This window comes from Nuphar pumila, chromosome 5, assembly GCF_984573655.1.
Source record: "Nuphar pumila chromosome 5, dmNupPumi1.hap1.1, whole genome shotgun sequence".
Lineage (NCBI taxonomy): Eukaryota > Viridiplantae > Streptophyta > Magnoliopsida > Nymphaeales > Nymphaeaceae > Nuphar > Nuphar pumila.
This window is the reverse complement of record NC_143253.1, coordinates 138,610,057-138,628,654: the sequence shown is the minus strand read 5'-3', so window position 1 is coordinate 138,628,654 and position 18,598 is coordinate 138,610,057. Positions and strand designations below refer to the sequence as shown.

Below are 18,598 nucleotides of genomic sequence, written 5' to 3'. Positions count from 1 at the left end.
TTGTTCTTGAACAAATTCAGGATATTGCGACGCCGCAAGACAATCAAAGACATGGTATTTTGGGCTAACACACAACGCACACACTTGTATAGCTGGTGAGGGATTCGACGACAGCTGATCTAATTTCTGGGTCAGCAGGTCGACCTTGTTTTAGAACTCAAGGTGTGTGCCTATCTCATCCATGCCAATCTTTTTCGCTCCAACATGGTCTGGTGTTGCCCTTTCAGCTCTAGAGGCCGAAGCGTGATGCATGAAATTTTTGCTAAGGGTCTCAAACAAGGCCCACACTTCGTCCTCACTTTTCAGCATTAAAGTGCCCCCACAGGCTGCATCAACCATCTGACGATTCTTCTCAGTCAGCTCGTTGTAAAAGTACTGCCCGTTGTAAAAGTACTGCACCAATTGCCATTGGGGCACCCGGTGATGGGGACACTTTCGGAGAAGATCTTTCATCCTTTCTCAAGTCTCATGGAATTGTTCTCCTTCAATTTGTGAAAAACCGGTTATAGCCTTACGAAATTGATTCGTCTTACAAATTGAGAAATACTTCTTCAGAAATTCTCTCTACACCTGCTCTCAGTTGGCAATCCGAACCGTATCTAAAGACTTTAGCTAGTGTTTGGCTTTGTTCTTGAGGAAGAACGACAACAATGCCAACTACAACGCGTCATCTTTGAAATGATTGATCTGCATCGTAGAGCAGATCTCTAGGAACTCGTTGAGATGACGGTAGGGGTCCTCATTGCTAAGGCCATAGAAAGAAGGTAACATCTGTATGACATTGACTTTAATCTCAAATTGATTCGTTCCTGCATCAGGTCTCGCGATACAGGAGGCGGGAGTATATTCATTGGAAATGAATTACTCTCTCAAGGAACAGGTGACCTGTTGATCCTCAATCATGGGACCGGATCTGCGGGCTCTCCTAATGATGGGAACGGGGTCCTCTATAGGTAAAACAAGCTCGGGGTTAAGCGAGCATTGCCCTTGCATACACTTGAATTAGAGATCGGTGTAGCAACCGTCCTAAGGGTTGGTTTTTTAATTACGTAACGCACAATCGCGATCAAATCACACCACGAAAGCAGGCAAAAATAAAATAAAGTACTAAAAGCAGGAAATAAACAACCACCACCTAATGCAGATATAGAGCTCAAAAGCAAACTACATGCAAAGTCACCTGAGGGGGTATCCTAATAGGTGGGGTCGTGTAATAAAAATAAACTGGCTCTATGGTTTGCACTCAATGTGGTTCTAACAATCTTAATTATTTAACAAAAGCTAACTAATAGTCCTAAATATCAATAAGAAATTAAACTAACAATCCTAAATAAAGTACGAAAGCAAACTAGCAATCCTAGATAAACGCAAAAAAGGCAATAAAGTGGGTACTCATTTTTAAATCGCCGTTCCCCGACAACGCACAAAAAAATTGATTCAACTTTTTGAGAAAGTATTTTTAAAAGAGTTTTTTTTTTCAATACAAATCGTTCGTGTAAACCGTGCACCAAATTTTAAATTTCGGCTCACACTAGTGGTGAAGTCCGGGTCGAACATAGAGAACGTGAAAAAAACTTTTGTGCCCCACACAAGTATAATCTTTATTGTCTTAAAATAAAAATAATTAAATAATTAAAAGAAGTTACCTTATGCAGAGGGCTAAAAAATAAACAGGCCTTATTACAATCCAACTTGCAATAAATGACCCTCTGACCCCCTTCCCCCCACAAAAAAAAACGAAGGGTCTTCTTTGCTTGTGGTCTAGCTCCTTGTAAATGCAATGCTTCAGTTGAACCGACAGGCTTATAAAAGCTACTAAAGGGCTCTTTTGAGGGCTCTTCACACACAAAGTCTTCCCCTGCAAAATGCCAAACCGCAAAACAAACAAAACAAAGGGAACTATTTCTAATTCTAATGTTAGTCTCTGCAAGGGAAAATAATAAAAAACGATGAAAACTATTAGTAGTAACTAATTAAAAACAGTAAGGAAAACTATTAGTAATGACTGATTGGCTAGCTGCATGAAGAAACTTAAGAATCTAGACTAACCTGCAATGACAAGTTACACTAATAAAACTAACCAACTCTAAGACCAATCGACTAGAAATTGCAACGCGCTGCAGGGCTAAGACATAATCAGCATTGATCACACTGATCTGTGTGATTAGTGCTGATGGCGTGAAGCACGACTCCCATGCGTGTGCGTGATCTAGAAATCCCGATCTGCTGAAAAACGTCGGCCAATCAGATCCAGCAGCAACCACAATCCCTGCACCATGCTGGAACCTGGTACAGCCGATTTGCAGCTTAATGTTGGTCTGCTGAAATCCCAGCCTGAACAAAATAACTGCAGTGTATTTGCATCGACTGTGACAAACCAAAAAATGCAGAATTGAATTGAGATCAGAACGTCAGATCTTGATCATACAAATAGGCACGAACAAATCAGAATGTGTGGTCTGACAGTCACGCTGATTGGTTTTATGTAAAAAAGATTTCACGCGATAAAAAAAAATCAGGAAAGAATCGTGATCTGAAAATCACGATCTGCGTGATTTTTTGAATGATCTGATCACTCTGGTTTGATGCTGGATCTATCAAAAACCAACAGCATATATAGTTTCTAGTATGCACAAGTTTGCAGAGTCTACGTAATACGAGAAACATTACTGCTGGGCCTGATATGGCGTGATTGTATGATTCAATGTCAATAAAAAAGCGACCCAACCTGTCAATGATGACAGACCAGATTCAGCTTTCGCACGTGTTGCTCTTCAGCATCGAGCATTAAAAATAAACAAAGAAACAGTATGCACTATCAAATGAAACTAACTATATGCAGTTGAAATGACTTTTACGCTATCTTACGTGCAATGGGACTGCAGAAGATAGTTATGCTGTATGCAATGCTAACACACAATTTTAAGTATTTGAAAAGAAAAAAAAATCTAACCTGAATGCTAAACAACTAGAGAAACGGGGGGAGAAGAGACTCACTTTGTAGCTTGCCTCCGACGGAATGGTTGAGAAGAGAGCGGTCCTTCTCTGTTGGCTGTGTGTCGTGTCGCTCTCCGATGAGAGAAGAAAGGGAAGCCGGTGACGAGAAGGGAAGAGGGAAAGAAGAAGGGGAAAAGAAGAGAAAGAGGGAGGTGGGTAGCCGGTTGGAGGAGAGAGACAAGAGAGCGAGGGAGGAGAGAGAGAAGGAGGTGGGGGCGTGAATCTCAAGAGGAGAAAGACGCCCCCCCCCCCCCTCTCAAAGAAAATATTGTTTATAATGTGAAACTAGGGTAAAACAATTTTTTTTTCTAAAAACTCCTGATTTTTCAAAAATTCTAAAAACTACACTTCTGAAAGCATATTTTCAACAAACCTTCCTAAACTAATTACAATGCTAATCAGGGACTTCTAAACTAATGAATACACTCTAAAACACGCAGGAGGGGTCTAGAATGCACATTTTTTTTCTTATTTTGAATTTCAAATACCATCCTGGAAAAACGTCCGTAAGATTGGATTTTTAAATCAATTTTTCGACACATCATGCATAAAAACATGAATATATAATGCATAAATTATGCATGATCAATAGTGTACACTACTTAGAACACCGTATTATGATTTTTTTAGATTTTTTTTTAATAATTTATGATTTTTACGATACAATACAATACATATCTTATTTTGTGCTCGACCGATAACCTTGGTTTGACCAATTGGAAAAGTTCAGAAGTTTGATCGAAGCCCCATAATACCTAATCCCATTCAACATGGAAAAATGAAATATGTTGAGTTGGATCAACATTGTGTGTGAGAAAAGGTGGAGAGTAAAGAGGTTCAACCCTTGTTTGTTAAAAGAGAGGATCAAGTGGCTGATTTATGCACAAATCCTTTATTATCTATCAGGCATGTTATAAGTCATGTATGTAAGGATATTTGAGTCTTTTGAGTTATAAATTCAGCTGTCTTTTGTATTTGAGTCGAGGGGTATTTTTGTAATTGTGCACATATTTTAATATATGAGGGGTGATCCATCAGGTTTGGGTATCGACCCATTTAGAAATTCCTCTCTTCTCTTTCTCGTTTTCTCTTCTTCTTGTACTGTAGGGCACAACTCCCAAGGAGAAACTTCACTAGGGTTAGGCTTGAGTCATGGGTAGTAGCATAGTGCCTCACCATGTAATAAATATGGCACCTCTAGATGTCTAGAACTATCTCAAGAAGTAGGAAGAGAAAAGAAGAAGAGGGGTTGCTTTTGAACTGATTCCCAATGGGGAAATCGTGGGGTACATTGCTCTATTTATAAAACACAACATTACAATCTTCTTTACATAAGAGTCCTTTTCTTATACAATAAGAAAATTGAAATAAAAGGAAACTGTTAAGATAAGTCGACCTCTTAAAATTTTATTTATACTTAAGGTTGTTTTGGTATTTTCTAAATAATGAGGGACCCTTATGTAAATTTATTGTTTTGGCTATCGTATGTTCAGGTTGCTGTGAAGATTAAAAAATCTTATATCGTCACTTTTTTTTTGTATGTTTTGGTTGTCGAAAAAAAAGGGGATTCTTATATAGTCGTGGACCTGCATATTCTTTTGGATCTGATTGTATGTTCAAGTTGCTATGAAGATTAAAAAAGCTTATATCGTCGTTTTTTTTTATCATATGTACCGTGGATCTGCATATGGTTTTTATCTTGTCCTGGTTGGTTCAGATCTGATCACAGATCGGGGTGTCGTGGTGAAGGCAAATCACCATAGTGGATCTGTATATTGTGGAGCAAATCATTTACAAACTGTGACATTTTTTTTGTGTGCACGTGGACATCTATTGCAACAACGATATTGGTTGTGGCTCCTTAGTTCGTGTCATTCATTATGGGTGATGTTCAAAAATCTGATTATAAGAATGAGGCTATTGGGGAATATAAAGCCTTCACCAATCCTTTCTCATATGGTTCTTCCGTGAAATTAAATAAAACAAACTATGCAAGGTGGTCCAAAACTTTTATGATGTCCGTGTCTGGACATCATAGAAAACATATTCTGTTGGAATCTGAACCAAATGATAAAACAAGAAAATATAATACTTGGGAAGAAGATAATGACATTGTTATGTCATGGATCATGAATAACATTGAATCTCATATTGCAGATGGCTTAATTTATTACAATACAGCGAAACAGATGTGTGACACTCTTCAAGATACGTACTCTCAAGAGACTAATGTGAGTCGTATTCTCCAAGTTGAACAGAAAATATATAATTTGCAATAAGGTGATCAATCCTTGGCCCAGTATTATGCCTCTGTTAAGTCTGCCTTTGAAAGACTGAATGCTCATAGGCCTCTGTGTTGCTCAAAACAAAAGGATCATCAAGAACAGACTATGGTTGCTCGGTTCTTCACAGGCATATCGTTAGAGTTCTCAGTTGCAAAAGTCCAAATGTTGACCGGGTCTGATGTTCCTACTCTTGCTGATGCCTACAATCGATTGAGTAAACTTGCCATCTCTCTTTCACAATCTCAACCTGCATCTCAGTCATCTGCTTTAGCTGTACCATCTAGTTATGGATGTGGAAATACTATGAATGTTAGAGGCAGAGGTCGTGGAAGAGGTATGGAAGGTAGAGGTAAACTCCAATGTACCTATTGTGGAAAATCAGGACATTTAGAAGATCGTTGCTGGGATAAACATGGACGACCTGCATTTTCTCCATTGAAGCCAAATGTTCCAAAAGCTAATGCTACAAAACTAGAGGTGGAGCATGAAACCAATTCTCCTAGTGAATCTATCACTCTTAGCCGTGCAGAATATGAGGAGCTCGTCTCTCATCGTCCTTCGAGTTCCTCTTCTCCTATAGCTGGTGTGGCCTACTCTATTGGAGACCATCTTTCTCCCCATGATAGTAAGTGGATTATTGACTTTGGTGCATCTAGACATCTATGTGGAAACTCTAAAAAATTTCCAGATCTAAAGGCTATTACTGCACATTGGGGAGTCTCATTAGCTGATGGGAGTTCCTCCCCGGTTATTGGTCAGGGAAATGTCTCTATATCCTCTTCCTTACAGTTGAAAAATGTCCTTCGTGCTCCTTCATTTCCTCTAAGTTTACTCTCAGTGGGTTGCCTTACAAAAGAGCTAAATTTTAGACTGATATTTAATCCTGTGTGCTGTCATTTTCAGGATTTGCTGACGGGGAAGAAGATTGGTGGAGGCTATGAAGAAAATGGAGTCTACTATCTATATCACCCTGTGGCATCATCGTCTCGGACATCCATCATTGTAGAAGCTTCGTCGTGTCATTTCTCAAATTCCGTCTACTACATCATTCCAGTGTGAAGCATGTCAGTTGGGCAAGCATCATCGGAATTCGTTTCTTTCTAGTCAGAGTCAGTCCAGTTATAACGTCTTTGAACTTCTTCATGCGGATGTATGAGGTCCTAGTAAGATTCCTACCAGGATCCAATGTCGTTATTATCTTGTTATTGTCGATGATTTTTCTAAGTTGTCTTGGGAAAAGAAAGATATGAAGTTCCTAGTATCCTCAAATCATTAGTTATTGAATAAAAACTCATTTTGAATATGTTGTCAAGATTATCTGCACTGATAATGCCCTTGAGTTTAAAACCAAAGCACTGTTGCAATTTTATCGAGACCATGACATTCAACCTCAAACCACTTGTGCCTATACTTCCCAACAAAATGGGGTGGCTGAGCGAAAACACAGGCACCTCCTTGATGTAGCCCGCACCCTTATGATTCAATCCAATGTTCCTGCTTCATATTGGGGTGATGCGGTTATCACAACTTGTTATTTGATCAACCACATGCCTTCATCATCCGTGGAAGACCAAATTCCTTTGCAAATCCTGTATCCTAATGTACCTCTCTTCTCTCTTTTGCCTAAGGTATTTGGGTGCGTTTGGTTTTTGCACAGACTCGGACCTGACCGTGATAAATTAGCCACTCAAGCCACTAAGTGTATGTTTATAGGCTATCCAAAAAATCAAAAGGGGTATCGATGTTATGATCCGATTTCTCGTCGGGAGTATGTCAGTATGGATGTATCCTTCTTAGAGTCTCTTCCATATTATTCCAGTACTGGTGCTCAGTTGCAAGCTGATCAAGATGACTCCTTTCCTCTTCCTGTTCCTCCTTTTCCTTTGGAATCGGTGCCCCCATTACAGAATCCAACTCCACCTACCTCACAGTTTCACAATCCTCCATTGGTGCATTCATCTAATTACCAATTTTGGCATCTGACATAAACTGAGACATAGGATATAAGGTACATTGTTGCGTCCCCTTTCGTAAAGCTATTGGCCTGTTATCATCAATATGAATGTCATTGCTATCAGGAGCACTTACTCATGAGAAGAAGAAGATGGAGACACTGGAGGAGGTGGAGCTCTACGCACATACTCAATAGTAGGTGGAAGCAGGCTATGCAAGATGAAATGGATGCTTTACTGTCTCAACAGACATGGGACTTTGTTGATCCCCCAATGGATGCGGACATTGTTGGATGCAAATGAGTATATACCATTAAGTACAACTCAAATGGTTCAATTGAAAGATACAAGGCCAGGTTAGTAGCAAAAGGTTATACTCAGACATATGGTGTTGATTTTTTTGAAACATTTTCTCCCGTCGCACGGATGGGCACCATTCGTCTTGTTCTCTCAGTAGCTGTTCACTATGGATGGAGTTTGTGTCAACTAGATGTGAAAAATGCATTCCTATATGAGGATCTGTCTGAGACAGTATACATGCAACAACCTCTTGCGTTCAAGGTTGAGGGGGGAGTGTCAGAAGGTGTGCCGATTAAGAAAGGCGATATATGGTCTGAAGCAAAGTCCTCGTGCATGGTTTCAAAAGTTGTTTGATGTGATGTCAAAGTTTGGTTTTAATAGGCCTGCGTCAGACACACATTATTTATTAAGAAAACTAACTCATGCATAGTTGTTATGGTGGTATATGTGGATGATATCATCCTTACAGGAGATAACATGAAAGATATTGCAGCTACAAAGACTCATCTTCAAAAACATTTTGTTACAAAAGACCTTGGCCCACTTAGATAATTTTTGGGCATAGAAGTGGCCAGGAGCAGTGAGGACGTGGTTTTGTTTCAACGGAAGTATGTTCTTGATTTATTAAAAGAGACAGGAATGTTGGGAGCTAAACCAACAAATATTCCCATGGATCACAAAGTTCATTTATTGGATGAGGGGTCAAAACCTGTTGATAGCAGGAGCTATCGCTCATTGGTAGGGAAATTACTATATGTGACAGTGACTAGACCTGATATTGCTCTGGCTGTAAGCAAGGTTAGCCAATTCATGGACAAACCGACTGAAGTACACTGGAATGCTACAATGATGATACTCAGGTACTTAAAATCTTTTCCTGGAAAAGGGTTATTATTCAAGAAAGGGGTACCCTGGAGGTAGTTGCTTACTCTGATGCTGATTATGCTGGGTCTGTAGAGGATAGGAAATCTACCATAAGATTCTGGGTATTTGTGAGAGGTAACTTAATTTCTTGGAGAAGCAAGAAGCAAACCATGGTTGCTAGGTCGAGTGCCGAATTAGAATATAGGGCTATGGCCCAAACGGCAGCTGAATTGATGTGGGTTTGAACTGTGCTGACTGAAGGTTTCATCTCCTATGGTGATGATGTGTGATAACAAGGCAACTACATATATAGCCAATAATCCAGTGTTTCATGAGAGGACAAAACATATTGAAGTTGACTGCCACTACATAAGAGATATGGTTCAAGCTGGACATATCTCTACCAAGCATGTAATCTCTGAGGATCAAGTTGCAGATATTTTTACAAAGCCTCTTGCCAGGCCCAGTTTCTCAAAATGTTGCGGCAAGCTGAGCATGATTGATATCTATGCTCCAACTGAAGGGGGACTCTTAAGATAAGTCTACCTCTTAAAGTTTTATTTATACTTAGGGCTGTTTTGGTATTTTCTAAATAATGAGGGACCCATATGTAAATTTATTGTTTTGGCTAATCTCTATTTAAACTAGAGGAGATTAGACCTAAATATGATTAAGACGTCTTTCCCTCTCTCTCTCTCTACAGAAACAATAAAGAAAAAGTACAAAATAGGAAAGAATACAAAGTAAGAAAGTAACACACACAACGTCTGATTAACCTCCCTCAAGTTGTACATGGTAATCACCGTGGATAACTTGGACTTCAAATACCAAAGTCTTTGCTTTGTCAAGCCCTTTGTAAAAAGACCTGCTATTTGATTTTTTGAACCAATGAATTCTGCTTGAAGCTCCTTGTCTTAAATTTTGCTTTTAATGAAGTGTTGATTAATCTCTATATGCTTGGTTTTTCCATGATGCACAGGGTTGAACGAAATTCTTATGGCCAAAATAAAACTGACGTAGGTACTGTTTCATTCAACTCATGCAAATTTCATATCTACGTCAACTTTGAAGCAACTGTTGCCATAGCCTGGTATTCAACTTCAGTGCTGGATTGAGCTACAACCCTTTGTTTTTGGCTTGACCATGAAACTAGATTACCTCCAACAAATACACAATAACCTGAAATTGACCTTTCATCTACATCGCTTGGCCAATATGCATTTGAATAGGTCATAACTACGAATAGATCTTTTTTATGATTTTTTTTCTTATAAAATAACTCATCACTCAGGGTACTTTTTAGATACCTCAAAATTCGCTTCACCGCTTCCATATGGGTAGTTCTTGGCTCGTGCATGAATTGAGATACTTGGTTTACTTTGTTCACAACATTTGGTCGTATTGCAACATTCCCACAATACTTCTCTATTTAGTTGAATCACCATACAATTCCCCATCATTAACACTCAAATTTTGATGCATTGGAACAAGAGTTAGTAGAGATTTACAATCACACATGCCTGTCTTATGCCTGAGATCCACAATATACTTATGCTGAGTTAGGATTAACCTATCTTTCTTTTTATCAACTTCAATTCCCAAGAAGTATCTCAACTGACCGAGATCCTTCGTCTCAAAATGTTTGTTCAACACTTTATTTCTTGAATATGCTTATCTGAGTTCTCTGTAACAATGATGTCATCCACATATATAAGCAGAACAATCATGTATATTTTACCTTTGTGGATAAATAGTGAATGATCAAGAAAAGATCTGTAGAAGCCATGTTTTTGTATTTTCAGGGAAAAACTCTTAAACCACGAATGTGAAACTTGCTTTAACCCATATATTGCCTTCTTAAGTTTACACACATGTTCAGCCAAATCATTTTCACTGTATCCTTGTGGTTGTTCCATGTAAACTTCTTCTTTCAAGTCTCCATGTAAGAATGCATTCTTGGCCTCAAGTTGATTCATGGCCTAACTATGATCCACTGCTAGAGATAAAATGATTCTTATTGTTTTCATTTTAATCACAAGGTTGAAAGTCTCCTTATAATCCATATCATATTCTTGGGTGAATCATTTTGCAACTAGACAAGCCTTATACCTTTCAATGGTACCGTCAGGTTTATACTCGATCTTATAAACTCATTTTGATCCAGTCACGTTTTTGTGTGGCGGCCTTTTAACTATTTTCCATGTTTGATACTTGTGCAATGCTCTCATTTCCTTATTCATGGCTTCAATCCATTTCTTATTTTTGATAGCTTGAAAATAAGAAATTGGTTCTTGCATTTCTATCTGCATGAGGAAAATTTGATGGTCTGTGCTGAATTTTCATAACTCACCCATCTCTCGGTAAGGTGTTTAACTCTATTTGATCTGAATTCTGGCTGTGTCATGATTTCATCATGTTGGCTGGCTGCATTTTCATCATTGCTAATGTTTTAGGGTTGCTAAACCACTTCTTTATTGGCTGTCTCTTTTCCTCTTTGAGTGTAAACATAACCTTTATATCTGCCGTCCGTAGCTGCATTTTCTTCAAGAGTAGTAGAGATCTCCCCTTGCTGCCTAAGATTATCGGAGGCTCTTTTTGTGGTGAAATATCATCATTGGGTGCTGAAAATAATTCCACTTCACTATGTATGATAATACTTTAGATTGCTCCCTTTTTCCTTTTGAACTTGTTCTGCGCCAAGATCATACTCAAAAGAACTCATCAAATACCACATTTTCATAAAGTTGTAGACATTTATTTTTGACATCATAGCACCTGAAACCTTTATAATTATCAGCATAACCAACAAGTTTACAAACATGAGCTCTAGGTTCAAATTTATTCCTCATAGACTTGTGTATGTAAATATAACAAATGCATCTATAGGCTCGTAAATAATTATAGTCGGGGTGCTTCCCAAATAAAATATGATAAGAAGACTTGTAATTGAAAATCTTCATGGGCAACATATTTATAATGTGAACAACCGAGTGAAAAGCTTACTAGCATGTAACATAGCTAGGACACTTTTAACAATATGGCGGTGCTTCTTCTCAACAAACCCATTTTGTTGAGTGTAAGGACAAGATATTCTTATGGTGATTCTATTATTTTCAAGATAAGTAATTAATTCCTTCAAAGAGTACTTGCCTCCACCACCATATTGAAAATTCAGAAGACATAAAAAACTGATTTTGACCAACATGTGAAACTTTGTGAATATATAAAAAACTTCATGTTTATGTTTTATGAAATATATCTGCGTATAACGAGAAAAGTTATCAATAAAAGAAACATAGTAACATCTACCAGACAAAGAAGCATTAGGGGTTGGTCCCCGTACATCAAAATGCACAATTTCAAAGGTTTTAAAGCTCTTTCATTCAAGGAATTAAATAGAAGTACACAATTCTTTGAAACTTAACAACTTGAACACATGACATTTGCAGACTTGCAAGCTAGGTTAGACTCAAAATAAATTTATTAAAAACCAGTTTTTCAATGAAACCCCAATGAAACCCCAACTACAATGATGAAGACGATTGTGCCAAAGATTGACTTTTTTTAAACTAGAAGAATTAAACAAAATAGATGGACTCGATAAATTTAGACTAGGCTTCAAAACAGACTCAACGAACTTGGACACATAATCCTCATTGAGACATACATGTTTCCCATTCGTTTGCATTTAGTGAATATCTTATTTGTGTGAAGATCCTTGACACAAACAGAGGATTAAGTAACTACTACACACAAATTGGTATTATCAATAAGCTTAAAGACAAAAACTAAGATTTTTTTTGATGTTAGGAACAAACAAAACATTAGAAAGACTTGAGGAACTAGATTTAGACAAGGGAATTGACACATTTTCAGTATGCGTGATAGGATGATGTGTCCCATCTCCGGTAACAATACTATCTTTTCCATGATAAATAATCAAGGTTGAGAACTTGCCCTCATCACTTGTAATGTGATTAGCAGCCTTAGAATCGAGATACCACACTCCTTGCTCATTCTGCTTCAAATTAAGGCATGTAAGTAATAACTACTTATCTATAGGCAGTTGGCTTTCACCACTTGTCTGACTTCTAGATTTACTTTTGCCTTGGTTTTTATGCTATGTTGTTCCCTAATTGTACCTGAGCTCATCTTTGAACCAACAATTTTCTTTAACATGCCCTTTTTTTGCATATAAAATAATTAGGGATAGGGCGTCATCCTTGTGCAACAATGCTAGGGGGAATATTGAGTGTGGAAAGTATACCTCGGCCTCCCTGACCTCGTCCCTTGCCCCCTCTAAAATATCCTCCCCTTCCACGACCATGTGACGCATTAGTGATCAAAACTTCTTGAGATTCATGAGAGGTATCTGCATCAACACTGAGAGTCATTTCATACTGTAACAATTTAGCCTTTAGGTTTTAAATGTAGGGAGCATATCTGAATACTACAAAGTAGTAGAAAAAACATGGTAGTTAGGGCCAAGACCACAGAGAGCCTGCTGAACCATATCCTTATCTGAAACCTCATTACCAACCATGGTAAGTTGATTAATGATATTTTTAATCTTATTGAGATATTCCATAATGGTCATAGCACCTTTCTACAACTTTTGAAATTCCTTCTTCAGAAACGTAACCCTGGACTCAGATATATGAGAATACGTATGGACTAACCTAGTCCAAAGTTGTAGAGCTATGCAATCATCAGGTAGTCCAATGAGTACCTCTTGCGACAAAGTAAAAATAATATATGCAACTAAAGTCTGGTATCTTTTCATCCATGAAATAAATTCTGGAGTCCTGACATGAACAAATGAAATAACAACCTGATAGAACCCAACTCCTAGATGGATTGGTTCTATTGGTTCGACCTAGCGACGCACGAATGCAAGCTCGGGAAGGAGCATGGCCTATGTGGCTAAGTCAGGCTGCTTCCGAGGCTGTCACGGGGTAGTTGCAACAACAACATGGGGTGCGATAGCAAAGGGGAGGGTGCAAGTGAAACAACAACAACTGCAACAAAAAAGGCTGCAACGTGTTTGGGTCAGAGTCGGACACGCTGCAGCAGGTGTGTCACCGGGTAGGACACGATCACAGGGGGGAGAAGGCTTGAGCGTGTCTCAGGGCAAGGACATGTCCAGAGAGGGAATTCGACAGGGAGAAAGAGACGAGTGTCTAACCTGACGGGCACGGGGGATCGAGGCAAAAGGCGAATGTGTTGGCTGGAGAAATCCATTCCCGACTAGCCAACGATGGATGGAGATGGTCGGGCAATTGAGGGAGCATAATCTTTCTCTTAGGAAGCACTCACACACATGAACCAGAATGAAACTTAGAGGTTGAACTCAATAAATTTCATTGAATAATAGTTGAGTTATACATGCCTATTTATAGAACAAAAAGGAAATCAAGATAAACTGTACATCCACCGTCTATGTCACATAGGTGCGAGTGTGGGTGCAGAGATGCGGTACTTTAAAAAAACTTGGGTGCGGGAGGATATATATAATTATATTCTGTCACATGGGTGCGGGTGCGACACTTTCAAAAACCTTGGGTGCGGCATGGGCAAAAATGTAAAATAAATAATATATATATATATATATATATATATAGAGAGAGAGAGAGAGAGAGAGAGAGAGAGAGAGAAGGGGGGTCCCGCGGGGGGTTGTAAGGGGGCAGCCCCCCCCCCCCCACCCACACACACACGTTTTTTTTAAATTCCGCAACACATTTCATAGGGCAAATTTAAAAAAAAAAATCCAAAAAATGGACCGAAATGACCCTGAGTGCGGTCAACGCACCTAGGGTCGGGTTGACCGCACCCGGTGCTGCATCCGCACCCTCGTCGAGTCGCGTCGACGCGGGTGCAGCATCCTGCTAGCCGAATCCTTGTGGCATAGATTATATTTATATATAATTTTTAACAGTTAACAATAACACTAATGAAATAAAAAAAAATTATCATAAGATCATCAAATCAATTCATTATGCATGCAATAAATCAAATTAACAATCTACAATTTTATTTTTCATCATAAAAACTAACACCATAATTAAATCAACCTAAATATATTATGGAAACAATCAAATAAGTAAAGCAGAAAAGAAGTAAATTATACAGTATACTAATAAAAGAAGCAAACAATGCATAATTACATACCAAAAGTATATCCTACACAATGTATATGAAAACGAGGTAATGGATCCTAATAATTTTCTATTTCATCATCAAATGCATCATAAGAAGAAAGATTAGGCTCGGATAAGTCCATGTTTGTAATATTGAAATCATGCTCTCCCTTTAAGTCACACTCTTCTGGGTTTACATCCCAAAATTTGGATGACCCTTGTCTGCATTACAAATTCAATTTAAAAATGTTAAATAAAAGTATATTTAAATAAAGAAACTAAGAAATAGTCAAATAACTAAGAGAGCAATTAGTACCTGTATTCATCATTGGTTTGCGAAAGTAGTTGAAGATTAGAATGAACATGTACTAAATCATTTGCACGCTTGCTGGTGAGTTTGTTTCTCTTCATGTTGTGGATTTGAGAATATGTACTCCAATTTCTTTCACAACAAGATGAACTAGCAGGCTGAGATAGCAATCTCAATGCACGACGTTGGAGAAGAGGTGTTTATGATCCATATGTTGACCACCATGTGATATGATTTATATTCTCCTCTCGCTATTAATGCTTGTCCATATAATCTTGAAGATGAAAATTTTTCAAACTCTTGTGTGACTTGATTTAGAATATGTGATTCTCGATAAAGTCTTGCAATACACATATTTCTATGCCTTGATAGCTCTGAGTTTAAATTTGGAGGGACACGACCAACACCACCTTTCTGTCACTTCTTTGCATAATATTTGGGATTGAGAGAATATGCCATGCAATGCAAATGAGTGTTGCTCTTATCCTATTTTTTTGACTAAAATTGAATGAATATGATTAAAATTTTTTGAATCATCCAATGCAGGATTTTTTTTCTCATGCTTGAAAACTACTTTTATTTTTTCAACCATAGGCTCATCCTTATCAACTTCTCTCAACATTTTCCAAATAGGTCGCGTAAACTGAAAGAAGTATGTGACTCTATCCCCAAACTCATCATCAACAATTAATTTCTTGAGCCTAGATGACATCATCAGCACGATAGAATATCCAATTCTCATCAGTCACCATGTTAATCAAAGCATTCTTTATTTTTTTAATCTTTTTTACCATCACAATGAACGCAAAACGTGTTTCAACAACCTTCAACAATTTCAAATCAGAATGCCTATTAAATATAGCATTAACATGACGGTGGTTGACAACAAAATTCTTAATGCTTTTGACATTTTTTCTAATTCCTTAATTCATGAACAAAGAGCATATGTTGGTGAATTTTCTTCTTCTTTGGGGTCGCAGATGCTCTTGATGGCTAGATTCAAGCTCTAGCTATACAGGAAGTCCAAAAAATATGAGGATACTCACTCTTCAAACTCAATGCTGCACTTTTACAAACTGGAGCATTGTCTGTGATGATTTTCACTACTTTTTGATCACCCACTTCTTTTATTACTTCTGTAAACAACCCCTTCAAATACTCAACATTTTTATATTACCCAGATGCATCAACTACTTTCAAGAATACTGTGCCACTAAGCGAAGAAACAAAAAACTGGAAATTAATCAGTGGATGCCTTTGAATATCTGTCCACCCATCAGAAACAATGAAAACTCTATTTTGTTCCCATGAAAATTTCTTAATCTCTAGCAATCTCTCAACATTTGCCCTCTCTTCTGTAAGAATTGTTGTTCGTAGTTTTTTTGAGCTTGGAGGTACATAGCCACTCAAGTTATAATTTGCCAGTGAAGTAACTAAATTCTTCCAATAAAGATTTCTAGCTGCATTAAATGAAAATGAACTAGAATAAAAATACTTCCTTACTTTTCTATCCATCTCCTCCCTTCCATATGTATTAAATGATGCTTGTATCGTTCCTCTTCCTTTACCTTCTACATCCACTTTTCTTTTTTTTTTGAGCATCTTATTGGTGGCTTAAAAAGGGTACACTAATTATACAAGAATCACTCATTGTCTTCCTCTTCTCATATTCATCTTATATTTTCTTGTATTGTCTTCACATTACCTCATAACTCTTTTGCATCCTGAAATGCCATGTCCTGATATCTTCAAGAAATGATTTTTAACTCTTGTGTAAGACCCAACATAATCTCTCTAATAAAGCTTGCATCAAAATCTCTTATTTCCACCATCTTCTCCAACTTTTTCAAGCTTATCCACATGTTTCCATAGTGGCCCCCCATTAGGGATGGCAGTGGACCGGGGCGGGGGCGGGGAACAAGGTCTCCACCCCCGCCCCGTTTCAAATTTCGAACCTCCATCCCCGCATCCATCCCAGCACGGGGATAGATTTTAACCTTCACCCCCTCCTCAATCCCCGTTTCATGTCCTCCATCCCCGGTCCAAACGGGGGCGAGGCAGGGCGGGGCCTCATTTTCCCTTGGTCTATAGACATCCCTTAAAGGATTGGGGATGGGGCAAGGCGGGGATTGAGACGGGGATGGGGCGGGGGAAAGCGTAAGTCCATCCCTGCACGGGGATAGATTTTAACCTTCATCCCCGTTTCATGCCCTTCATCCCCGATTCAAACGGGGCGAGGCGGGGTGGGGCCCCGTTGTCTCTCGGTCCACTGCCATCCCTACCCCCCATCATCATATGTTGCAGCTGACAAACTTGAATCAACTTTCCCACTACCACTACCAACAACACTAGCAACACAACTTATATGTGGGGATGGGGATGGAGATGACACAAGTCCTTTCCCTTTATTCGTCATTTTTGTCCTTAAAACAAAAAATATTATATTAAAATAAAATTCATATAAATCATATCAGAAGGGCTGGGTTACAACCCAGGATGTTGGGAGCCGAACCCATCCTCACAGGGCTGGGTTCAACCGAGTCGATCTCGACAGCTAGCTGGGCCAAGGCAAGGAGAATCGAGCTGGGCTCAGTGCTAGTCGAGCTCAGCTCGGTTGTGCCTGCCAGAACAGGCCGAGGGAGGGCTGGTAGGGTTGGGGCAAGGAGAACCGAGCTGGGCTTGGTGCTAGCCGAGCTCAGCTCTGCTCATGTATTTCAATCGCATGTAGAGGAAAACAGAAACAATAATCATAGATGAAAATATAGAACTCAAATAACAAAATCAGGAAAATGGAAAACTTACGGAATATTCAAGAGAGAAAGAAATAACCATAGATTTTATAATTAACACACAGAAAGGAAAGCCCCAAAAAGGAGGAAATTCACACAAATGTTGGAAAAAAGGAAAAAATATCTAGGGGAAGAAAACCCCTCTCAATCTACCAAGAAACTAGGAAAAGATTCAATATCCAATATATTTTGATCAAAATTAATCAAAAAGCAAAAAAAAAAACAAACAAGAAAACACACTAAATTTCATATAATTTAGGAGAAAAACAAAGAAAGATACAAACTCCAAAACATTTGATCAAATCTCTTAAGAAGTTAGAAATCAAAAAGCAAAAAAAGACAAGTGATCTAAATTCCGAATCATCTTCGAAAAAAAATAGAGAAACATTCGGGAATTCAAAACATTTCATTGAAATTCCAAAGAAGTTAGAAATCACATTTCATCGAAGAGAGAATAGAACATAACATAGGGGCGGGGGAGAGGAGAGATGATTGATGAAGGGGACGGTGAAGAGCGCGAGGCTAACCGACGTGGTGACGAAAGTGGCGATCGGGTGGAAGATAACAATGACGGCGGCGACGACAACACCAAGCTGGGCTCGGTGCCAACTAAAAGAGCAGGGCTCGAGGCCCTGCCCGCCACTGGTGGTGTGGCCGAGAGGCGGCGAACTCGGCCAGCACCGACGTAGGTGGCCGAGCCGTGCCCTCCCTACCTCCGGCAGAGGCAAAGAGCGAAAAGAGGGCGATAGGGGAGTGAGAGAGATTGAAGGAGGTTGGGGAGAGAGATATACGCAGAGGGAAGAGAGAGATGCGAGGCGGGGGTTTAGCCAGTTAAGATATATATATATATATACACACACACATTTGCTGTAAACTGAAATACCCAGCAAGGGTATTTCGATCTTTTATTGTAATAGGGATCAACCCATTTGGGACTGACAATCTTTTACCTTTATTTTTATCT

At 38.8% G+C, this 18,598-nt stretch overlaps 1 protein-coding gene across 1 annotated transcript in view; it reads left to right on the top strand.

Moving 5' to 3' along the window:
- Positions 1-18,598, top strand: part of LOC149838993 (uncharacterized) — a 111,957-nt gene that overhangs the window by 27,436 nt on the left and 65,923 nt on the right. The gene's annotated exons all lie outside the window — the stretch shown is intronic.